Source organism: Epinephelus moara, chromosome 4 (genome assembly GCF_006386435.1).
Source record: "Epinephelus moara isolate mb chromosome 4, YSFRI_EMoa_1.0, whole genome shotgun sequence".
Classification (NCBI taxonomy): Eukaryota; Metazoa; Chordata; class Actinopteri; order Perciformes; family Serranidae; genus Epinephelus; species Epinephelus moara.
The window spans coordinates 18233665-18259801 of record NC_065509.1 but is presented as its reverse complement, the minus strand read 5'-3'; the positions used below and the strand labels follow the sequence as shown (position 1 = coordinate 18259801).

Below are 26137 nucleotides of genomic sequence, written 5' to 3'. Positions count from 1 at the left end.
TCAAAGAATTTCCACGGCTCCTGCGTTGAATCAGGAGCAACAGTGACACCCAGTTTCAAAATATCTGAATTCAGCTTACATGGTCTGACACCTTAACAGTTCAACTAATATGATCTGTGTCATTGAGTTTCTGCCACTCAGGAATCCATATCCATTTTAATCCCTGTCAAGCATTGTTAACTTGTTTACTGCTATATTAAGCACCAGATATGCTGCCTCAGAGAGCGGTATATAGCCCGTGGCAATTTGCTTCCAATGAAAGCATTAGGCTCACAGCGGTGTTACAGCAACAATGAATTAAATTACACATGTGTTCTTGTGTAGTGTAGTATAGTGTAGACCCTGTATTTTTGATGTCATCAAATATTTATGGAATACACAGGTCTATTACTGTGGACATATTACTCACACTGGTGCATGCTGCATGGTGCATATGTGAAATGATGGCCATGTTTAGGTTAGGCTTTACTTCCTTGTAGCTGGGCTACTGCTCGTGCATTTGTATTGTCAGGGCTGTATTTGCAGCACAGATTTAAGGACTGCTGAGTTGGGGAGAGCAAGATTAGAATATACAGTATAAAGTAAAAGCCTGAAAATCTATGGCATTGTTGCGAGTGTAAACCAGTTCAAACAAAGCAGCATGCATGGTGTTTCCAGCACGGCGATATCACATCGCAAATCAAACAAAAGCCAGAGCAAAGCCACTTCCTCTGCCTCCACTGTTGGGAAATAGAATAGCATAACCAGACTTGTAACTGTGCTCCAGTGACCCAGAAACACATATTTCTAATTGTTCTAGCTGGCCTCTGGGGCTTCCTTCACAAAGCTATGACCTCTTTACAATCGGACCACAGCACGCGGCCCACCAGGACCCAAAGGAGAGCCTGAGTGAGTACGATCCCCTCAGGCATTAGAGCTCTACCCTGAGCAGGCAGCTCCAAATGCCACCTCCATATCTGTCTGCAAGTCATGTTTTCTGTGGCTGCCCGCACACACAAGTGCTTGTACACATCAGACGCACAAACGCATTTGCACCCACACACACAGAAGTCAAACACCCTCAGACAGCTCTATTTGTTCTCACTATCCCCTTGAAAGTGCGCCGAAGACCAAACGAAGGTGAGATGGACTGCGTATGCTTTTTCAACCTTTCTCCTTCCTGGACAATCTAATAACATCGGACCGCGGTGATGCAGCAAGGTCGGCCCTGGTCCAAGGTCACTCTCGGCTGGGTCCACGGCTGAGGAGGTGCGCACCGAGGAGGGGAGGGGAGCGGGCAGGCACACGGCCAGTTAGATCTGATCTGATCCCAGATCCAAGAGCCCTTCTGATTACAGTATAATACATTTATAATTGAGAGCGATAAGGTCTGTGCCATTTGAAATGTTGCAAGTGTGCTGTTGATAATTAGTGACCCTGGAGAACAGCCTGTTTTTTCACAGTACAGCGAGAAGCGGTTGGTGCTTGTGATGAGATCCATGCTGATGCCGACAAAAATAAAAGCCACCTAAACAGCTGAGCGATGGAGAATTACGCACTTATCAAGTACGATCTTATCAGCCGGCAAGTATGGTTTGAAAACAGAGACTCAACTTCTTTTCCGATGCTATTTGGGGCTTTGAAACAATAATCTCTATACTTTGGAAAATATTATCCACCAGAGTCCTCTCTATCTGTTTTCTGGGGGACATGTCAGGGGCTAATTGTTAAGAATTGAGTTATTGAGCTGTATGCCCTTCTCCAGCCCCTGAAGGACTAACGCCAATACAAATAGCTTCCAAACACTATTGGAATTCCAGTGGAGTGCCCCTGACTTACCCCAGCCATAATATTGTTCTAATAATTGGAGCTCACAGGCCATCAAATATCATGCCGGTTTGTTCAATTGATTCAGACAGGGTAAAGGAAGGGAAAAAAAAAAACATGCATTTGCAATTTTTCCATTTGTAATCTGAATAGCATTCCTCCTCTCTGTTTTTGATGATGGGAAATTCTGCGAGGCAAAAGCATTTTGTAATTTGTCCTTTGGCTAACTTTTATGTAACATGGTATGCGGGGCTGTTAGGGCTTTGACAGGACTACAAACAAGTACACAATGCAAACAGTATGCACAACTAAGCTGTATCATTTGGCTCCAAGTACAAAGTTGATATTCCAACACCTCCCTAAAAACGAATGGAAATGCCTTGATGATAGCTGCACCACAGCACTGACTATGTTTACATGCACACTGATATTCCACTATTATTCAGTAAAAACAACATATTACACGTACAAACAGCATATTATATTTGGATATTCCAAATTAGGCTTTATGCTGATTAAGACATGAGAAAGATGCTGATATTATTCTGGTTTTAGGAGCATTCTTTGGACATGTATACAGTGCACCCAGAATATGCATCTCGGTCCCAGGACAGAGGGATGTTGTATGCTGTAAAGCCCTCTGAGGCAAATTGTGATTTGTGATATTGTGCTTTATAAATACAGTTGGATTGAAACTGAGCTCTGTGCATTGTCATGGATGCGTAGAAGACAAACCAACAGTTTACAGTGCTGTGAGGTAGAGATGCAAGGCCAAAAGAAAAGCCTACATTTTTTGTCTGAAGGAGAAACACACCTACTTTTAAACTGTATGAAAGACTTGGATGTAAACAGGTTTTTGGATAAATGCACAAATATCACAACACAGACATTTTCAAGGAAATGGTCGAAGGGATGACAGAGGGAGGCTGTGTTTGCACAGCTGAACAAGACCACCACTGGTGAAAAACTGTGAAAGAAATCCTTTTTTGATTCAAAGAAGCAACATGGCAGAAGCGTTATTTTGACACAATAAACATCATGTTAGGACACGGCCATCAGAGTATGCATGGCTGAATGTAGACAAGAATATAAGTGGGATATTCACTTTCATTAGCAATGTAAACAGCTTAAGTAGAAATGCTGTCTTTTTTGGAATAAAGGCAAAAACGTAAACAAAGTCACTACAATTGGATGTATAATATAATCAGGTAACAACCACGCTGATACTGTTCTGTTCAAATTGAATAGTTGACAAAGCAGAAGTGGGGTGTCAACTGCCTGTTTGCCACATTCTGCAGCCGTCGCCGCGGCGCTGAAACGATGAGAGCTATATCACAGCCCATCAGTAAAGGCAGTGGATTACTTTTTGTGGAAGACTGCTGACTTGGCACGCAGCAGAATGAGGTTGAGTGAAGGCAAGTGGCAGAGCCGGATGATAATGAAAATAGTTGTGATAAAGATGTAATGGATGTGGGATCCTGGGTACGAAAAAAAAAGAAGAAGAAGAAAAAAAAACCATTCATGAATAATATCATAGGGAAAGTGTGTGACGTGGATTGACTCGGTTTGATAACACGCAGACAATCTGCACTTTAAAATACGTCCCTGCCGACTCGTTTTTTTGCACACGCTGCTCTTATCACCTGCGAACAGGACGGAAGCAGCAATGTGTCCTATCAAACAGTTGTCGTTCAGAAGTGTTTGAACATGTTTTAAAGCATTTCAAGTGCAAACTGAGTTTAATTAGAATGGCTGCTGATTAACACTGCCGCGGATAAAGACGAGTGTCCAAAGAATATCAACAGTGCCTCAGCCACAGTGTGCGCGCCTCCCGTCTGGCTGGGCTTTAAAACATCAAAGTCAAAAAATGGAACAAATGCTGTTGTATGACTATAGTGAAGAGATGAGACTAATCAATAATATACAAAAAATGTGCAGTTGATGTTTCAGCTTGTTTGCATTTTTGTGTTCTTTGCAAAGCATGGTACAATATTGTGCTGGAGCCAATGCATGTGGGCGTGTTTAGTGGTAAAGAGGGATATGTGTGCCTGTAAGATAAAGTGAGAATGTTTTTTTTTCTGCTGGTGCGCTGCTGCATGTACGAGAGGATGGTTATAACTGGGTAGAGAACACACCGCTTTTGTATATCGTGTTTTTGTGTGCATCTTGGTTTCTCTCAGCAGCAGCTAAGTGCTATAATTGCTGAGTGTAAATGTGCTAACTAGCTCTGCAGCCCTCCTCTGCGCTCCCCGGTATACAATATACCCAAAGGGAAGCGTGAATAATAAAGACTTCAAATGACAAGCACGCAGCAGGGTTAATGATAAAGGTCAACTTGCCAGCGTGCAGCCAGTGAGTGTAAAGGACAAGTGGCATGGGGTCACAACTCACATGGGCTCCTGGCCAATATATGGGAGCAGGACCCACAATTCTTCAGAACCACAGGAAGGCTGCTACTCTGTGGCGACCGTTCCCTGAGCGGCTGCCATGTGCCGCACACTTCACTGATGCTTTTATTAGCCTGCTACGTCGTGTTAGCGATGACAGAAACTAATACAGTTTGATATGGGAGAACACAGCAAGGCTCATATCTGTGTAAACAAAACAGGAACAGATGAGACCTCAGAATATAACGGGAGGGGGGAAGGGGCTGGGGGTCTTGGTACAATTTGCTAGTGAGTTTGTGGTTTTTCAGTATTGCACTCATATTGCTGAAGAGAGGCAGGATATTCAAGTGCAGCTATTGAAAAATATCAGGGAAAGAGACAGCGGCGGCGCTCCAGAGGCCCAGCGTCGGTTTGACAGGCAGCTCTACAGAGAGAATGTCAGCCAACACCTGAAGCCACGCAACTCCAACAACACATTCAGGATTTATCAACACATTTCGCTGCTATTATTCATGAGAAAACTGGCATTCGGCAGCACCTGACGCTCACATCAGTCCTGCATGATATTTACAAGAATCCCTTGAACTTCTTTTGCCTGTGAGGAACAAAGCCTCCTCCTGTTCTATGGACTAATCTCAATTAAGCCCTGCTGTTGATTAGGTACCTTGTGCAGTTTTTTTTAAAAACCAGTACAGAATCGACACTGTAAGAAAAAGAAAAAGCCAAATCCCACAACATGAGGTCTAACAAGTTTCTTTCTTTCTTTTTTAAAATTGAATTCTAAAATGGCTTTGTGCATTTTATCTTTATCTAAAACGGAATTACTTGTTTCATCGTTTACCATTTCATCGCCCATCATCACACTCTTTTATTTTGATACTGTGATCTACACAACTACAAGCTGTATCTGTGATGAAGAGGCCTTTAAAGCTGGGGAAGGCAGAAATCTGGGGGGGCAAAACAAAAGAGACAGAATTTGATAAGACACCCTCTTGCAGCTCCACCTTCTCCCATTGCTGTCCTAGATCTAGACCTTCTGCCTCAGATGGACCAGATTATCATTTTTATCATCTTATATAGCTCTGCTCTTGTTTAGCTTGGTGTCCTCTTCTGTTTTTAAAAGCACAAATAAAATGGCACCCATAAACTCAAATTTAATATATAATGAAAACAAATTTGTCTCTTCTATTTCTATTCTAAGCCCCTCCAACCAGACTAGCACACATATGTGCATCATTTCATACAGTAACCCAGTGTTTCCCATACACTGATTCATTTAATCCTATTTCATTGTACAGTTGCACACAGTGTATTTGTTCAGCCCCTTCTTGCCTCACTTTCTTTCTCTCTGGTTATCAGACCACAAATGAGACAAGCTAGCCACCCCCTGTCCCTCCACCTTGTTCCCCGCCACTGGGGACTGCTTTGCTGGGAAAAAATTCGCCACTAACTTTGGAGAAGGACCTTTGGTCAGTGTTTGTAACAGCTCAAATTCAGCTTGTGGAAACTTCCCAGTGTCGCAGCGCCAGGTTTATCCATGTAACAGCAGCCGCAGAAAGTTTTTTGATCTGGTAGGGAGGGGGGCTGTCAGGTCCCTTAGAGTTTTGGGGTTTGCGCTGACTGGATTTGTGTTGCTGCGGCCACTGACTCAGGGTTTGTCCGTCCCTGTGAGGTGGTCTGTTGGAGCTGTGGAGGACACGCTGTGATTTGAGGCTCTCACTACAGTTAAGCGGCATGGTTGTGCAGGGTTTAGCATAGTTGCCTCACAGCAAGAGGGTTACTGGTTCAAACCCAGATGTGGGGGAGTTTGCATTCTCCCCGTGTCAGCGTGGATTTTCTCAGGGTACTCCGGCTTCCTCCCACAGTCCAAAGACATGCAGGTTAGTTAGTTTGGTGACTCGAAATTGTCCGTAGGTGTGAATGTGAGTGTGAATGGTTGTCTGTCTCTATGTGTCAGCCCTGTGATAGTCTGGTGACCTGTCCAGGGTGTACACCACCTTTCGCCCAATGTCAGCTGGGATAGGCTCCAACCCGCCCCGCAACCCCCAACAGTATAAGCGGCTACAGAAAATGAAATGAATGAACTAAAGTTAGCTACGTAAATGTGAAGTCGAAGCTGGAGCTATGAGCTTTTGGATCCTGTTGGGAGAAGGCTAAGCTATTAGCAACATTTTCTTTCCATCTCTGAAATGCTAAACTGACAGTGACACGTTTAACACTTTTATTGTCAGACTCTCTTTCTCTTTGGGTTGCTTTGCAGTGTGAACAGTTGCTGCCAATTCAAGCAACTTTCTCTGCAGAATCTTCCACACTTAAATCAGACTGTTGCTGAAGGGATGTGCACGCACACTTGTATTTGTACAGCAGCCAGTGAAAGTCTCCCATCACAGGATAGATTTTCTAAAGCCTGCAAACAGAGCCAAGAGGAGGTGAAGAAGTCTTGTTTTCTCTCAGTCCACTTGAATTACAATATGCTCAAAGTTTATACTGGGATTTTTGCCCAATGTAGCCCAAATTAAACTGCCTACCCCAGCTTTAAGCTCCTCTGCTGGAGAACCAAACCCTTGAAAAACATGTTTAATCCTCTGATAAACATAACAAACCAAATTAAGTGATAAAAGCTTAACAAGCTGTGTAACATGTGTGCAGTATCAATACTTAATGTTGGCAATAAAAGGGGAGAATTTCTATTTCATTAAAGAATCGACTTGCCCTGCATGCACTTGCACACACACATGCACACACTGAAACCATGTGCATACAGAAAGCTTCATTAGATGAACCTGATTTCTGTTGCATGTTTTGATGGCATCTTAATTTGTTTCTTTATTTTTTCCCAGGTTATCTACAGTCATGTCAGACTTACTCTGTAAATATGTAATTTTCAAATAAATTGTTAGATTGTCAATCATCTCCACTTCTTCCTTCCTCTGTAAGCTGCTTTTTCACGATGTAAGTTTATTTCCCCCTTCAGGCTGCTGTTTATACATAACTTTCTTTTGTTGTTGTTGTTGTTTGCTTTTATTAGAATCAAAACAAATCAATCCTCAGCAATACGCTGATGAGACATTTTGAATTCTGGTCATGAAGCACCACAGGCAGGTCACTCCGTTAGAATGAGATTCAGGTTCTCAGGAAATTCTACCTGTGCTGGAAAATGGACAGTGGTGCAATGTTTTTTACATAAATCTTTTTGACAAATCCTTTGACATTAACTAAATTACAGTCTGGCTTTCATGTATGATTTTTTTCACATTTAAAACTGTATATTTCAAACACTGAAATACTTGAAGGAAAGTCATGACCGCTGTCCAAGGTGCTGAATCTGAGGCTGACCTGAGTGTTGATCGACACTTGCTCTGATAGGCAGGGTACCCACTGGCTGAGACTGATGCATGATGGTTTGCTTTGACTGATCAGACTCATTATTTGCTTAACCTGCCAGGCTCATTATATTTACCTTGCTGTTCCAGATCCTAGTCGCTGAGTCTTGGAGACGCCAACGCCAAGCTCTCTCCAGTCAGTAGGTAAGTTTTGCCTCATTAAGAGTGTTATTTTTTTTCAGTAATTTCACTGCCTTTTGTCTGTGGCCACTTCAGATAATTTGGCCTGCCCATTCTGGCAGCAGATTTTCTTGTTTTTGTTTTCTTGAACAAAGAAAGGAAACATAAAGTTTGTTTGAAGTCAGGAATTATGCATGTGGTGTGTTCTCTGCATTCAGGTCCAGCTGGGCAAGACTGCACAAAAAACATACAGTATGCTATTGTTAAACTGACATTATGTAAATGTATGACTTGTACAAACAAAATGAATCTGACATTTAAAACCTCACTGATGTGGCAGGAGCTTTATTTACATGGTTATTTTTAAAGTGGAAGAAAAAAGTAAGACAGAAAAAACGAAGAATAGTATGAAAACTTATTGTATTTTGGAGAATTTTTACGTGGTCGTTCTGAAGATGTGTTGTGTCACTGTTCATAATATGTTTGTTTTCTTTGGTCTTACTTTAAGGGCCCTGACACACCAAGAGGACAGTCAGCTCTAGGTCAATGGTGGGCTGTCAGTGAGCATCTGTCGCCCTTGATTTTGTGGTGTGTCCTGCACAGGTGGCACTAGTTGGCCATTGTCGCCTATTTTTTAGCAGATTCAGCGAGTTAAATTGGCGTCGGAGATGGCAGAACCCAACTGTAAATGAAATCACACTGATTGTTCAGATTAGTTCTCAAGAAGAGAATAAAGTGAGGAACGTAAACAATCAACTAAAGTTACGAGCGTTTGAGACTGACATATGATATAAGGAAAGATTATTCTTCCAGCCACTGAGCTCTTTAGCAGAAACAGTTTGGAATTGTTTGTGTTATAGCTCACTAGCACGCTGTAAATATCCTTTGTTCTCTCAACATCAGATTGTATTGTCAATGTGCTAACTGGCTATCTTGAATCCATCCTGACCGTCTTCTGGTTTCTCTTTTTGAATGATGAATGCAGACTACTGCCTGCTGGTATGGAGTTATCTTCTCTCATACATGTGCAGAACATGTGCTTGCTGGATGTTGTCTTTGTGGTATGTTTAAGTTAAAGATTTTGGCCAACACACAGGCGACGTGAGGCAATGCAACAGCTGGCCTTCGTCGCCACTTTACACATTAGCCCTTGACTGCAGGCTGATTTCTAATACAGCCAGTCCTAACCTTAAAAAAAGAAGAAGAAAAATTTTTTTTCTTCAAAATAACATGGTCTCTTTTGACTAAGTTTACTATCTTTCCTCAAAATTAACCAGTAGTTTAAGCTGCCCAAAGCTAACCATGCCTTGGCCATAACGTATCAGCCATAACCACAATCTGGTAGTTTCCGCAAACGTTAGCTTAACAGTTTAGGGGACTTTGTCCTGCCAATAGAGGACCCAGGGGTGTCATTTACAAAATAAGAAGTAGCATCCATACTATAAATGTCATGTGCGCCAAAAAATATTCTACAATTTCTACAATCAGGCTTCCACCTCACCGTCTGCATCACAAATTTCCTGTCTCCTAAATGTTGGTAACCATGGGTCAAATTTTCTCCCATCAAGTCTGTTTTTATAGATCACAACTTTTGCGTGGGAACTGGTGTACGCCTCTTTCAGGCCTTGTTTTGTGCGTACACAATGTTTATAAATGAGACCCCTGGTCATTAAAATGCTTAGCCTGAGTGTCAGACTGAAGCTCCCAGAACCTTCAGTCTGACATTGCCTCCATTGAAGGCGATTTACAAGGGGGAGGGAATTTGATTTTTCCCTAACCAATCAGTAGAGATCAACAACTCACCCAGAATCTGACGTCATTAGTATCCATGCCTCGGGGGTGCCGAAAACAAGCGAGCATTGCCCGTTTAAAATGTCTCCGTCGTCGTGCACGCCCAGCTGCATCGTTAATGTGGTCTGTAGGATCTGTAGCGGTCGCCATTGTTGCTATCCTCACCAGTTACCCACCGGCGTACAGCTTGACATCAGCATGGCGCTGATTGGCTAATCGCTAGACCCGCCCCCACCCCCGGCGTTCATTGGTCCATCCATCGTTTGGACGAGATAAATCGCAAATTCATTGCAGTATGCCAGACCAGTAATGCAAGCCTACTCAGTTGAGTGGGCGGGGTCTATGGTCTGGAACCAGGCTATAAAATGCTCATATAGGAGCCAATTATGTTATTGGGAGGTTTGCTTCTAACTGTGTAATTCACTGTGTGGGCATTGGGGTCGCTGTACTGTCACCTGGTGAGTTCAGGTATGTTAGGATGTGACCTCACTATGGTCATCAGGTGTTTGGCCCGGAAGGGCAAATGTTTTTTGACCGCAATGGCGTGGACCGCTACAGTTTTGTACTGAGCGTCAAATGTGGATGTAACAGATGGACTTTGCCATGCACACGTGGAATAAATGTTACGGTGATGCAACGCAAGAAGGACTCTGATTCAACATTTGGATAATGAAGGTAGCGTAGCATGTCCAGCAACAGGCGCGTCAACCCTGGTCAAATACCTTAGTAGCTAGTAATAGACTTAGCTCCTTTAACAGCTCATATGGGTCATTTTTGTACTGACAAACTATCTGTTTTGTCATTCAGGTACGAGGATTTATCATGAAGCCAGACTCTGTGTTTCCATCTACATTTCCACAAAACAAAACAACTAATCAGGCTCATATAATGATGCCTACAGTCAGACACGCACAGAGTAAAGACGACCCCCCCCCTTACCTGAAATGACTGTGAAAGTTATATAAGCAGAAGGCAGTCAGGCAAAGGCAGTGCCCGCAAAATTCCTTGTACACTGGCTTACTACAACAAAGCCCTTCCAGTGTGTTCTAATTCTCTACATTTCCCTCCAGAGTATCTCCTAGCTGTTCGTGGGGTTGAAAAGAATGGACGGGCAAAGTAGATGGTGGAAAATCCCACTTGGATCAATTTTATACCAATCAAGGCTCCTAAATAGTGAGGGAGATGAAGTTGGACTAAGTTGGACTGCAGCCACGGCTCCGTTCTCTACAGAATGTAAGGATATATTGCACCTCTGTTTCACACTGCAGAGAAAACGATTGTATTTTCTTCACAGCGTTTGAGCGGGAATGCCCTCCCACGTTTGATGGACCTCCTTGGGGTTATGACACATTCAAAACATCATATAGCCCCATAAAATTAACTCTCTTAGGAGAAGGATGGTACTAGCCTGATGTGTAATATAACCTGCCGTGGATATATATTGCCACCTATTTGCTTACTATGGTCCTTCTGTGGATACTTTGTTTTACGTCTAAGTACTACAGTGGATATCGCGCTCTGTATTCCGCTACATTAGCAGCCCCTTCATCATCTGGCATCTTTTACAAAGCTCCAAGCAGTCACGATTCTCCCTAAATGGGCATACTTCTCACCTCTGTCCTATTCTAATAATACCAAACTCCTACTCGAGAGGTGTGATTAAAAGCATTGTGATCAGACCTTGTTCACACGCTGTCCCTCCCGACCTTCCTCCTTCTGATTGGTGCAGTTCCACCCGCTGTACAAGTGCACCACACGCTGTTATTTTTGCTCCCCCTCCCCAGCTGTGCTGCCCACTTTAATCCATTATCCCAAAATGTCCACCTACCTTTGCTTAGCAATCTCCTTCACTACCACCTCAAGTGGCACTCTTTACCAGCCACGCCCCCCGGGGTCGTCACTAATCCAACCTTGTTCTCGTCTCCAGTTCTTCCCCTCCTACTTTCACCTTGTCAATTCAACACCCTGCTCCTCACCCTCTTCAGACTCCTGCCTCCCGCCTCTGTTAGCCCCTCTGCAGCGGTGCTTTGTGGTGGCAGCTGTGGAGAGTGCCTCCCACACATGCGAGGACTGCTGACCTTGGCGGTTAGGCTTGGCCGCTGCTATGATTAATGCCTCTACAAGACAAGAAGCAAGTACCTCTACCTGCCTGGCCAATATATATCTTCTTACACACATCATTCCTGTCTCAGGACACACCTGATGATGGACAAATCTTAACCTCCATCCTTCCTCTTGCTGTACCTGCTCTCTAATCCTCCCCCTTTCCTACCGCTCACAACGCTGCTTCGAAGGAGTAAGAAACTGAAAAGGAGGGAGTTTTAGATTCACACACTTTTTTTTCTTCATCTCTGAATGATCAAACATGCCGCACTGGGCTCATCTGGAAGGTGTACATGCTGGCTTCCGTTCGATAAGGCTGTTACCTGTACGCATTTTGCCCTGAGGAAGAAGAAGCGCTTGTGTGTTTTTTTGGTTGTGAAGTTAAAAATCCCTCAAGGACAAATGCACTAAGAAGAAAAGCAGTGCTGCCATTAGGAGCCCCACACTCCCTCCTAGAGCAGAGTATAAAGCAAAACAAAGCATTCAAGCAATGAATCACCACAGATAGATCTTTCAGGCGCCATAAACAAGAAGCCCAATACAAGTTGGGAATAGACTAAAGTTATAAAAGTCTCAGAAATACAAATATTCACCTTCGGGTATACAATATATCTTGCTTGTGCCATCTTCTGACAGAGTGATATTTGCTCAAAGACTTCATACAATGATATGTACTGTTTTCATTTAATTGATTTTCAGTCCCGGAGTCAATATCTCAGTGGAGAAACAAAACAGTAATTTGCAGTTCCCATTACCCAGACTGCAGTGTTTTTTTTTTCTGTGGCATTTTGTGCCCCTCGATGTACTTCAGTTTGGTAATGCCAATGATTTTGCATTATTTAGTGCTGCAATCTGATACTGTTTTATTAAGAGTCCAGAACTTTTCAGACATGTTCAGTAATCTCAGCTCAGTATTTATGGAGTTAAGCATGACCCCGGGGAGCAGGATAATACATCAATTATTACAGCTTCACATTCCACAGTCGTGATATTATATGGCTGATATGTTATGCGATGACACATTAAAGGTTGAGGGGACCTTCAATTTATATCCTTGAGAAACCAAGGTCATCCCGCAATCTCTGGGCAATAAAACAGTCCAAACACGACTAAGTATGGCAGGTCACACAAAAGCCCCTGTTGGTGTGAATATATTTTGGAATTTACTGGTGTGGCTATTAAAAGGGCATCTGGCTCTGAAAGCAAAGGCGAAGGCCAGCCAGGGATTCACACAAAACTCTGAAATGTCTATTTGTGAGAGCTAATAGCCTCTGCCACAAGAAACCAAAGGTGAAAGAATAGCTTAATCACTGCATTGGCAACACCTGCCACTGTGCATGCATCGCATTATGAATTGCCTGTTGGGTACTTTATTTGAGTCTCACACTCAAATACACTCAATTTAAGGACCACTTGAAAATATGAAAAAAGTTTTTGGCAGCGAGTGGCATACCTGGAAATTGCAGCTCAACCCCCGATTCAGTTCTAGGTCAGATTGTGCTGAGGTGGGAATGGAAATGCCATCTCTTGTTGCTCTACAATGCCATGTCAGTGCCAGCGAAATAGCAGCTCAGTAAATATTAGTCTTCTGTCTTTGAGGAGCCACTCAAATCTCCATCTGCAAAACCCTAATTTTTTTGCGTGCCTCTAGACCGAGTAAGAATAATGTTTACTAATGATTAGGATGCAAATAAAAGCTTCACAAGAAGCACATCTTCCATCACTAACGGTAAAGGTCAAACATCCATCAATAAAGCATCTCAACCACAAACACTGACACAAGGTTGACATTTTCCTTCAGTGAACCGCCGCTCCATCTGTGCACTTCATTTTGCCATCTTTGGGTGAAGTGTTCCATTTTTACACGAGACGCTGCAGAGGACCCCTTGACCAGATGAAAGCAATTGTCGGGTTTGCTCTTTGATGTCTTTGTAATGCATATTTACTGTTTGGTGGAAGTACTGCGATCATCTTAACGTGTTTTCATCTCAGGGCAGTGCTACAGCAAAGCTTGTTTTGCATAGTGAAAGTCACTACTGTACCGTAGAAATTGATTTCTTAATGTCACAGTTTTCTGAAATGTCATGCTTATGAAATATAATGAGCTTTGTTCCTGTTTCCATTTGTTGTAAGATGAAAAAGAAGGACAAATTCTCATTAAAAATACATCAGCAATCTGAGTTCGAGTCACAACAGTGAGGGGGGAATTTGTTGTTCATTCAGTGTAGAACATCTTTACACAACGCTGCGATGATGACTCCGAGCAGGTGGTTAGACTTAAAGAAACAGTGCCTCCAAACATCTTGAAGGTATTTCAGACACCAGCCGCTCAACATAGCACGACTGTGTACGCTTCATAGCAAGGGAAAACTGAAAGATAATTAAGCATTGTTGGTTGGGCCTTTCAAAGCTGGAATTGAGTCAGCATCCATAAAATCAGCCTGGAAACTTGTTTCTGAACGATCAAAGGTGAAAAAAAAATAAGTTAAGTAAAAGACTGCTTTTATTCAGCTGCCTCATTGTGTCCATATTTCACTTTCTACTTTAGCAACTGTGATTTTTAAGCGGATGCAATGAGACTAAATGAAAAGAAATGAATTCTCCACAGCCGTGAGCTAAAACGATCAGGCGGTAATTGTTTTTGGGAAAACAAATGCACAATATCCTGATAGGCAGATCGTTGTGTTTTCTAACAATATCTTAAATCCTTATGAAAAATGCCAGAAATGACAGTGTCTTGTGTCACTTTTTTTTTTTTTTTTGCTGTCAGTGCTAATGTCAAAGATATTGCATTTCCTGTGTCTGCCTCACATACATGACACCGCAGGTTTTTGCCAATTGGTTGCTTTTAATGTGAGCTTGTGGTTGGAGTAAATGCAGTAGTAAATGGTTTGCATTAGCAGTAACTTAAAACACCTCTGATCATAGGTGTAGACTTTGGGGTGGGTGCAGGAGGCATGCCCCCCTAAACATGTGCATTTGTCCACCCCACTAAAAACATGTGAGTAACCAAGGCCTTTTATATGGAAGGGCCGCTGGGACACCACTCACAAATGCAACACTTTGCCTCCAGTACAGAAGGTGCTGCTGCAGGACAAGTCCTAGGGAGGGACTGACGGCAGAAGACAGCCACAAATAAGTGAGAGAATAAGATCATAGAGTCATGTGCATGTTTTAGCATGTCCAAGCAGCCCATAGGCTACAATCGACTCCAGTTATTTGGACCTGTAAAAAGTCTGGACTGCATTTTTGCATCCTTTCTCTGACTGCTAGGTCTGTGTCAGTGTCTCTGTGTCCCCCAGAAACCCGATGCTAGGTTACGTGTCTGTCTGACGGCGTTAATAATTTAATGCACAGCAGACTATTGGACAGATAGATTTCTTTTCTTGAAGTATTATGACTTTATTGACAACATCTCAGAGGACACACGTGGGATATGTTTTGAATGTGCAGAGTTGAGCAGAAGTCCTGCTGAAACCCATACCAGCTATTTAAGTCCAGAGGCCGGTTGCACAAAATATCTTGAGTTAAGATTTTCCTTAAAGCCTTAAAGTGAAGGCTTCCTCTGAATAAATTCAGTTGCACAAAACACCCTTCAGTTAATCCTTAAGGTTTCTTTAAAATGTCCACTTTAGTATTTATGGTTTTCTCCTTGTCTCGGTCTTAGACTTAAGGAATCACTAGACTGTTGCACAAAAGACCTTAGCAACCAAAACAAGGCAAAAAAAGAAAGAAAAAAATCCATAAAAATAAAAATAACACACCCCTAGAAGAGTGTTCTGCGTCTAGGAGAGCCCTATCGATACGCTTTTGATTTTACACTATAGATTTGACTGAATTAATTTTCATTGCAATTTCCTCCTACAATCGTTTTCTGGTATTTGGGGATCAAATTTACTTTGTAGTATGTGCTTTCTATGATTGCATTCGTCCTGAAGTATCGTCTTTTTTTTCCTCCTCGGACCAGTATGCTTTTCTCGTCTTCTTTTCTTCTGCCATTTTTTTCACTATCTCACAATAAGCCAATTATGTGAGATGAAAACAGGCATCACAAGCATGAGCGCGAGCAAACAAACAATCTCCGTGGACATTTTTACTGCTGTAAAATCTCTTTCAACGCAGTAAATGAGTTATCGTTTTTCTTTAACTAAGGAAACCTATTAAGGGGATTCTGTGCAACTGTGTAAGTCCCTCAGCTAGGAGGAAATTAAGCCTTGAGTGTTACACTTCAGGAGAAAACTTAAGGTGTTTTGTGCAACCAGTCCTTGGGGTTTATAAAATTAATCAAAATAAATTAATTTATTATTTATGTGAATAAGTGCCAGTGTGCCACATGCAGATAAAAAAGAGGAGGGAAGAGTGGGGCCCAATCCCAATACCCCCCCTTGCCCACTACCCCTTGGCCCTCAAAATGAAGCAACGAGGGGTAGGGGTTGAAATCTTTCCCTAGGAACTGGGACACCACTCACTACGTCACCGCGTCGGTTACGTTCACGCATACGTAACTATTTCAAACTGGAAGCGGTGAGCCATCTACATTTACAACCGGCATCTACAATGGAGTCCCATTCATCCTACCGATCGCGTTTGCCGCATTCATCATGCTTCGTTTGATGAACGACAGACGACAGGGGACTTCTTCTAGATAGCTAGCTGTCTCTTGCTCGGTGGTAGCCATGGCGACGTCTACCCCTCGCTGGCAAGTCAGTATCTGAAATCCCTCGCTCCAAAGGGCTAGTTTCATACCCACTACCCCTCGTTATGCTCCCTACCCCTACACGCAAAAAGGAATTGGGACACCCCTACCCCTCGCGGGAACACGCAAATCTAGGGGTAGGGCCAAGGGGTAGGGCTAAGGGGGGGTATTGGGACAGGCCCTAAATCATGCCTACATTTGTGTTGACTCAACAGGGATAACATTAAATGAGAAAAGTTGTACAGAAGAACACATATTTGAAAGCCTTTCTGCATTATATTTCATTTTATTTTTATATTTTGTCACCTGCCGCCTGAATTTTGTGTATTTCTCTACATAAATTAGGATATTTCCTCAATAAATTGATACAGAAAAATTCACGAGAATGCAGGGAATTAAGTGTTTGATGCCCAAAATGTAATGCAGTGCAACCCCCAGAACCCATACTTAATATGTGTCCCACCAATGATGAAATAAAAACCTATGCCCTTGCCTCTGATGCAAGAAAAGGATTACTTGCATGCATGCATCTTTTCCTGTGAAACATGGATAGGTCATCTGAGTGGCGGACCCTGCCACTAACAATTAAAACCACACAATATAGTGAGTAGTGAGTAATTGTAAATGGAATGTAAATACACTGAATGTCAATTGCTGTAAAAACACCAGCCATAAGTAGTGTCAAAAACAGGGTTTGACTTACTGAAAATAGTAAGGATTACAACTTTAACCATCTTACAGCCTGTTTAGATGAAAAGTGTCAGTCTATTTATATTGTTTCATGTCTGTGTGGGTTTACAAAGACTTGCATGAAGGCAACGCTGCGAGAAAACCCAGTTGGAGGTTCCAGATTTTGGACGTTCCCATCAGTGTGTGAAAACACAATTAGACTTGATTGGTTCCCCTCCCTCAACAACCGAGAAAATTCTTTCAATCAAGGAGGTCTCCAGCATTTGAAAAGACACACTCTCTGGATGTGGTGCAGATTGCGCTGTGAGCCAATCAAAGCACTGCAACTGAGAACTTACTTTATAGAGGATTTAATACAGGAATAATTATGATAAAGAGCTTTTTTCAGAAACAACATAATCAAAAACAATTTCATGACAAGTTAATAACACACAAGCTATAAATCTTTGAGCAGTGCCGTGTTTAACAATCATACATGAAGAAGATTCGAGGTCCTGCTGTGTAAGTGCTGTCTGACATTAACTGCTCCCTTATTTCTGGGGACCGAGTCCTCCTCAGCGTTGTTCCCCTTCAGTTTTAATCAATACTTTTCAAGAGTTTTAAGCAAGAGAGGAAGCATCTTCTTGGGGGACGCTGAAAAGCCAAGCACTGGGAAACAATAGGCCCCATCTCGGCCCTGTCTTGCAGAGCCAGACGTTTGTTGCAGTCTGTCTGGCAAGAGCGGCTTAAGAGTTAATTTCCTGGCAGTGATTTGTAGGAGAGCAGCATCAACAAGCTGCTGCAGACTGGAGCATGAAAACCATTACTTCAATCCCTCACTCCCTGACATTAATAGGATGAATAAATGTTTTTGTTCTCTGCTTAATTTGGATGAATTCATCCAAATGGCAATGAAAACAAGTAAATATCCATCTCAGCTCTCCTCCTGATAATAGAAGACAAAGAGAACTCACTCTGCCTTCGCTTTTTCTTCCACCTACTGTTTGAGAATTCCTCTGCTCGGCGCCAAGCTCATATATCAGATGATAACCGAAATGACTGAGACTGGGAACACTTACTGAGGGAAGGCTCTTTATTTTAAGTCGATTCACCCTCACCACACAGGAGGTTGTCATGCCGAATTTTATTCCCCAGTAACTCACAGAGCGATTTTTGTGATCCCAGACATCCGATGTGACAAATGAGACGCACCCAGACAGATTATATCCTGCATATGAACATGTAGTAAAACAAAAAAAAAGTAATTTCCATACCCATTTTATCAAAGCGGTGCAAGGATACAATAAAATCATGGAAGCAGGAGCAGAATATTTTGCATCAAAGAGGAATACATCTACGCCTGGACACCTCATGTTCTGGATTTAAAGGTTAGGTTTACATTACAAGCACAGGCATGTTGCTCTCATGTGACACAGTATTGATTTTTTCACAAAAGTGTGGACACAGAAATCTCAATTTTTCGCAATCAGATCTGGGCTGCTTTTATGTGTGGTCTTAAATCCAAAACATATCTGATCACTGGCCAAGCGGCCGCTGTGAATACTAACAGATTTGGGTTCATATGTGTTTTTCCCATACATACATGTTTTTTTAACGTCATATTTCACTGCACAGATGCAAATCACTAACCACAGAGTGGTCCGTTGAAACTACAGATGGCTGCCATTGCCGTACCATTGCTCCTCTGCCAGACACTTAATGGCGGGGAAAGCTTGCCTACATTTTGAGTCCTGCCTTTGACAGCCTTGTTGCAAGGTGCCGACAGAGATATCGGAAAAAAGGCCTGGGCATCCTAAAGTTTTGGTCCAACAGCTCATAATCCTGAAGTCTTACTAGTCCGGAAAATGTCCCATTGGGCTGAAGCCCATTTTACCACATCCTATTATGTTACAGACAAACATTTCTCCGAATATAGCCACACACTCTCCCAAACAGAAGCACATGGCTAATGAATATGCAGAATGACAAAGGTCTGATGATGTCATTCTGCATACTAATGAGCCATGTGGGAGAGAGCCATAAGAAACGGGGCAGTCCCCTCCAAAACATATGACAAACTGTCATCTGACCACCACAGCAAATCCTACTATGTCATGATTTTTCCCCCGAAACGCCTGTCTTGTAAATGTGATGCTATTTGTTGTTTCAAGGTGCATGTGTGTGACTTTATTGCACATGAGGCGTTTCAGGGCAGAGATTCACTCACACTGATGTCAGATACGGGTCACTTCAAACATGAATGTGAACAGTCAAGGCAGAAAGATCAGATTTGGGGGAAAAAAAAATCAGAATTGAGCGATGAGCCCTGTAATCTGAACGTAGCTTAAGTGTAAAATCATCCAAGATGCAGTCGGGAGGGATGGGTTTGAGCTGCTAAAGTGCACAAATTATTCTTTATTTCTTACCAAACAGCTTCAGGTGCATTACCACCTCCTTCTGATTTGCCTTAAGCCCAGAAAAACCAAGGATTGCAGTCAGATTTGTGATCTGGCCAACCTAGATGCGTATACTGTATGTGGTTAAGTGTGAATGAAAGTGTATTAAAAGAAATCTGGCCTTAATCTGGATATAAGACACTTGAAATGAGGTGTGTAAATGGAGCCAGTGGTTTTAAACCTCAGACCAAGAAACATCCAGATGACATCCTATAGTATGACTACTTCACCAGCATCCAGCAGACTACAGTGTCTGGGGTCAGGAGACCATAAGCACACTGTGGCTGCTCAACTCTCAGCGGAGCTCAGCAGCATCTTCAGAAACTGAAAAACAACCACGCAAACTTTTGCTCTGCAATACTGTTCGCGCACAGACACACATTTCCTCCACTCCCCAAATCTCTGGCTGAATCACCAACAGTCACCATCTTTAGTTTGGGATGGGGACGTGAGAGAGAAAGGCAGAGTCACTTACCACACACAGAAAAACTCTGCCAATTGAACAAATCAATGCCACATCACCTGCGCTGCTGCTTCAGCACCGCTTTCACGTACGCTCATACAGTAGGCTGAGGTTATTTTGATTGGATCTAAAACCATTCTTTCGAAGGCCTGAATAACTTGGGTGGACTGAGGTGATGGTCCGTAGCTGTGACGGCCGCACCATAAAATGGCTGCGATCAGAGAGATATGGGAGATAGACATCAAAGGTCACAAATAAACCCTGTCGAAGGTGAAAACTCTCCACAAGTACAGACCGCACTTGACCATTCTCCTTTTTAGAGCCAGGAAGAGTCTCACCTTGAGTTTTGGCAAGAGAGGCAGCCTTTGTTAATTTTTAATGCATTTGGAAACTAGTAATTAAGTCCCCCCCCCCAATGGACTGGGAAATTGACATGCTCTGGAGAGCCAGTGAGTAATTATATTTGTAAAGAGCAGTGATACAAGATACTCCCCTCTGACTGGGACTCATTACACATCATTAGAGAGGCGCGGCAACTAGGCACACGCACGCGTACCACGTGCACAGACCACACACACACACAAAAATGCATGTGGGCAGACAAGTCACACACTTTGAGACACACGCACACAATGTCTCTTTCTCTCACACTCACACTCACACACAGATCAATGAGCAGAAATCCAAACACTGTTTCTCTTTGGTAAACAAACTCTTCAGGTCCCCCTGACCCGAGCAGAGCGTGACAAGTCCCCACAGGACGGTCCGGACAGACTAAAAAACTCTATTCTCCACATCTCATCTGGTGATAATCATACTGTGGTGGGTCAATAACTAATTAAAGATTAAAAAATGAATTCTCATTCATCTAAACACTGAAAGGTTCAGATATGAAAGTTTCCAAATGGGGCCTCAGGAGAATTGTGGTCCACCCTTTGAAGCAATAATTACCATTACAGCAGCGTAGGGCTAAGAGCTGCAGGCGGATGATAGAACGGCACTGGAAACTTAGTGGACTCCTCTTTAATTGGAACAGGAGTGGCAGCGACTCGACACATCACAGTCTCCGGATAGAATTTGTACATCTCTCCTCCATGTTACCTCTTCCTTCAGTATTTCTCCTCTCTCTTTTCTCTCCTCTTTTTTTTTGCTCTCTTTGAGTGTTTGTGTTTCACTGTGGAATCTGCAGCTGCCACACACACATTATAAAACCACGCTGAAATATAGACTAAATCCACTGCGGCGGCCTGTCTTTTGGAAAACACCAAACAAATGCTGAATCTATATTTCATAACGCACCGAGCTCCGTCTTTCCATAACTTTGCCCCATTTGAGTGAAACGTTGAGAAGCCCTGTAAGGCTGGAATTAGTGTTGCTACAAAAAAAAAAAAATTGCGGAACGAAACACTAAATTAATGCAAAACATAAATAAAACATGCATCGCTGACATTTACCAAGCTTTCGCTGCTGTCCAATTTGTTGAAATTTGCTGGGTGAAAATGTTTGTTTTCGCTCCTCACATTAAACATGCTTTCAGCACAGATCTGTTAGTGAGGGCTGTTGTTGCCTAATAGTTGGGGCCTATTGTTTCTGTGAAATGAGTTACTATTCAGATTGTTGTGTGTGTTTCAAAGGTGTTTACTGCATTATTAATGCCATATTCAGATTGCCCAGGGACAGTGGGAGAGCTATATTAGTGTCAGAAAGCGTAGTTTGTTGCCTTGTCTGCTTTCACTTTAAACTCATTATCTTGTCTAATTCTCTCTGCCTCCATTATTCCCTCATCCCTTTAAGCAGCCTAATTAAAAGAGCTTTCATTTTTTCATTAATATTTATTTATTTATTCTGAATTTCTACATGAAACTGCGTCACCCAGCGTGGAATCTAAATTACTGATCTTTTTTTTTTTCATTATTAAGGGAGTCCTGCTGCACAGTAGTTGAAGAAGCCAGAGAAGAAGTAAAAACTGGAGTATTTGCTCTCATCTGGCTGTCAGATGACCTGATGTTACACTGCGAGTGTAAAGCTTTCAAATGTGTGTGCAGCGGCTCATGTACAGTGTCCAATACAAACAGCTAATCTACTCCACTTAATGCTGTCTAGACTAGATTAGCGCTGAAACTGTTAGCGACACCCATATTCAATAAAAAAACAAACTGCAAACAAAAATAAAATGAAGACATGTAATTATGATTTCTCATGTTCTGAGTATTGCAATTCACACTTTATGACTGAAAATCTTCAGACAGCTTAGTGTTAATTGGCCCATCATGGTCTGATTTCTCTCTGGCCCTGGTTTTATTTGGTTTATATGAGTGTGTCTGTAATAACAGTTTAAAGCCGTACCATGGGGAGATTATCAGACCATGCTACAGCAATGGACATTATCGCTCAACTACATGCATCACTTCTTCTCTGCTCATTTCTCAGAATGGCTGCTGGGGAGCTCACCAAGAGAGCTGCTTTGTGAACTGTACGTGTGTGTACGTCCATGCATGTTTCCCGAGTGTGTGCGCAGAACTGCATCTGTATGTGTGTGAGCGAGGATTGTTTTTGCTTGTGTCTCACTGCGCGTTTGTTTGTGCGAATACAAGCATGTGCATGAGCATGCACGTGCTCTGATTTCTTGTATGTGGCGTTGGAGGGTGTGTGTGCATGCATGTAGAATGACATTTAGCGAAATGTGGCAGCGAGAGAAGAAACATCTGACTCATAATTGAAGTGCCATGAAAGAAATATGATCATGAATCTGTATTAGGCTTACGTGCTCAGCTTTAAACCAGCGGCGGCAGCGGCACGAGGCAGCACGCTCAGCTCAGTACTCCGACTACCTTACCACCCTGAAGGCTGATTACAATGCTCAAAATGATACTCCACAAAAATGACAGAGGAAAACACAGCGCATTCAAGGCAAGCAATCCTGATGACAAAATCGATAGGCCGTAGCGCTCTCATCTCCATCAAAAAGAGAGTCTCACGATGAATGTAGCTGTGCCTGTGTGAATCAACCACACCAGTCATCTCAATGTCCTGGAGGATAAAGCGGCACCCACTCCTCAGTCACCCTCCTGCTCTCGACATGTGGAGCTCTCTGAGCAGCAAGGTGAGGCCGACTGCTCCTTCCTTCCTGCTTATGTTCCCTATTTGTCTTGTTGTCCACAAATGTCATGAAAGATCAACATCAACAATGAGCTGATTACACTACCAAGCATGTTTAGCCATATGCCTGATTTAGCTCAGCGGCGGCGGTCATCAACGTTTTTGCCTTTTGACATATTAAAGGACCTGTACACAGCATTCAGGGCATTTCAGTGATTAAGAAACTGAGCTGGGTTTGTCTGAACATGGCTGTCAACATGAAGGTCGCAGAGCTGGCAGCTAGTAGCTAATGGGGCTAACAGCGTGAGGAGTGCTAACAACAACAAGTCCTATCAGCTCTAATGGTGTTAACCAGGGGGGCGGGGACCAGTGGCTGAGTGTGACACTTCTGCAACTATGTGGTCCTGCCACCGTAGGTCAGGACAGTGTTATCAGGAGTAACTGCCACATAAGTGCACTGCATAATGGCAGAGATGAGCCAGTGGGGCACACACAGGGGCTAACATGCACACACAGCCGGACCGTTAACCACAACAAAGAACAGAGAAGCTCAAATTACAACACACAGAGGGAGTGTGACTTCATTCTCTGCTCAGGATGCCATTACTCCACTGTATTTTTACATAGCAAATGGTTGTTTGCTGCTATGTTATTACTCTGAATGTCACCTCCTTCAAAACAAAGCCATGTACACAGATTGTATATTTATTGCATTTTAGAGGCCTGAAAAGGCAAAACTATTCAATGTATAACAAGCAAAAATTCACAAATTCACATTCATGTTTTTTAATTTTTTTTAAAGATTAAAAACCCATCACTGTTGCACTGGATGACATTACAATGACATCACAATGATTATGGGAGGCAGGTCTCACTTTGAAGTCAAAATCCAGCGCTTGGGCAGTGACTTGCAGCATCAGAAACCAACGAAAAAGGCGTCCTTTAATATCGGCATTATACGCAGCCGGTTTCTGTTATAGTTTAATGGTGTCTAGCGGCGTCAGGGGGAAACGTGGTGGGACAAGGACGAAAGTTAAGGCAACGAAAGCCTGACTAAGGTGGGCGTGAGGAGTGGCGGATGGGCCCACCCCATAAGATTCCCAAGCCAAACTGTGTTCTTTCTTCCTAAACCTAACCACATGCTTTTGTTGCCTAAACCCAACCATGTGTTGTTAAAGATAAAAGCGTCAATTTGCGGTGTTGTACCAACAGCATGCAAATGTTACATTTCCTGTGAAAACAGAAGTGTATCTTGAAAGAAGACAATGCATGTAACAGGCAGAACTTGACACAGTGTCCCAGAACGTCAACAGTCAACGCACCCAGGGTACCCTGCATGTCGTATGTGGACGTGGAAAGTCCATGACCAAACGTCAATATGTGATGAGGTCGGAGTGAGAATGTGTTGACTATGGACACTGTAGTGTATCTGAGTTAATGCTGCATGCACCATCCTGCTGCTGTAAACACTCACTAACACAGCAGGTGAGTGTATCTATGTTCCCTAGCTCAATATTTTGTTAACACACATTAACCCTCACATTGCGTTAAGGTCAAATTTACCTGTTTCAGGGTAAAATACTTCACAAATATTATCCAGTTAACCCTGACCTTTGGAGATGACAATAGTTGATTGTTGAAGCTCTCTGACTCACCCTGATCTTAACCTGTGTGGAGATGGAAGCAGTCCAAAATTTGTTAGAATGATCTTTCTCCTTTTTTTTATCTTGTGTTTCTCTTTTTACTCTCTTTTAATTAGGTAATTAATTGGTTGACTAATTATTATTGTTTTAAATCTATGGCTGAAATGTGTTTGCGAGTTTTCTCCATACAAAAAGAGTAACAATTATAAAAAGAGTAACAATTATCTAGACTAAGACCTGTGCCTGGTGCGATCTCATGACTCTCAGAGTCATAATTATAGTCCCCTAACCTAACTCATGTCATATTAAGGGAATACAGAGCTGGTGAACATCTTTTTCAGGTTCCTATTATATGCTAAAAAGAGTTGGGGAACATGGGACCCTAGGAACCTATGAATGACCCCACAAAGCAGCAGTGAATACTAAAGTGATACCATGTAACTTTTGAAGACCGACAAAAAAATAGCACATTCATTTTCCTACATATGAAATATTTATAAGTAATAAAGCACACACTTTTTCAATTCACTCCACTCAAGGGTTTTGCTGCAAGAGTCTTACATGGTCTGGTGTTAGCAGTAGCGTACACTGGGTCATGCTAGCTATTGTTAGCAAACTTGAGACAGATACTGCCATGTAGGAAGCACAGTCAGTTCACTGCTACTCCTCTCCTCTCTGCTGGTGTTACACCACATTTTGGCTTTTACTGCTGTTTAGCAAATATTCCATTTGATCTGCAGCTGAAAACTGTCCCCAACAAATGCAATATTTACCTGTCTTTGGGCAACATCTGCCAAATAGCGCCCATCTGTTTTAGGAAATTACTTGAACTCAGAGCTAAAAATGGAATTATGTATTTGCGACTTGTGAAGCTTTAATGATTTACATCTACAGGCTTGGTGAGGTGCAGACAGTAGAGAGAAGTCTGACAGTGCTGAGAGACAGATTTATGAATTATTGGTTTTGGTGTTTTCATGGGGTCTGCTGATCAAATGAGACATATAGAATAACGCTTTGCCGTATCCTTTATGTTAACAGCAGCCAACGATAGTCCAGACCTGGGGCAATATTCTCAACAAATGCAAACATCAGGGAAATTTTATTTTATATTCAAAGTGTTTGTAGTCAGTACACAACCACTCTAAATGTAAAAAAAAATGTGAGAGGAGGGAAATCAACTGTGTCAGAGAGATGGATGGAAAAGGTACAAAGCTTGGGTAGTGTGCTAACAAACTCCATTTTGTGTTGCTGCAGCTGTTTCCATGGAGCTCTCTCTCCCTCTCTTTCGCTCTCTCTCTCATTCTCTGCCTCTCTACCCTCTCTCTCTCTTTTTCTCACACACACACACACACACACACACACACATGCACGCACACACAAGTGTCTGAAAGAGGATTCAGCTGTGTGAGTCAATCTGCAACCAACTGCAACTCGGAGAGAGAACCCCTCGCTCTCTGGAACAGACTCCTCTCCTCTCCTCTATCTCTCCAGCATCACGCCCATCTCATCATTTTTTTTCAA

At 42.6% G+C, this 26137-nt stretch overlaps 1 protein-coding gene across 2 annotated transcripts in view; it reads right to left on the bottom strand.

Moving 5' to 3' along the window:
* The window catches only part of nlgn3a (neuroligin 3a), a 150855-nt gene that overhangs the window by 68035 nt on the left and 56683 nt on the right, over positions 1–26137 (bottom strand). The gene's annotated exons all lie outside the window — the stretch shown is intronic.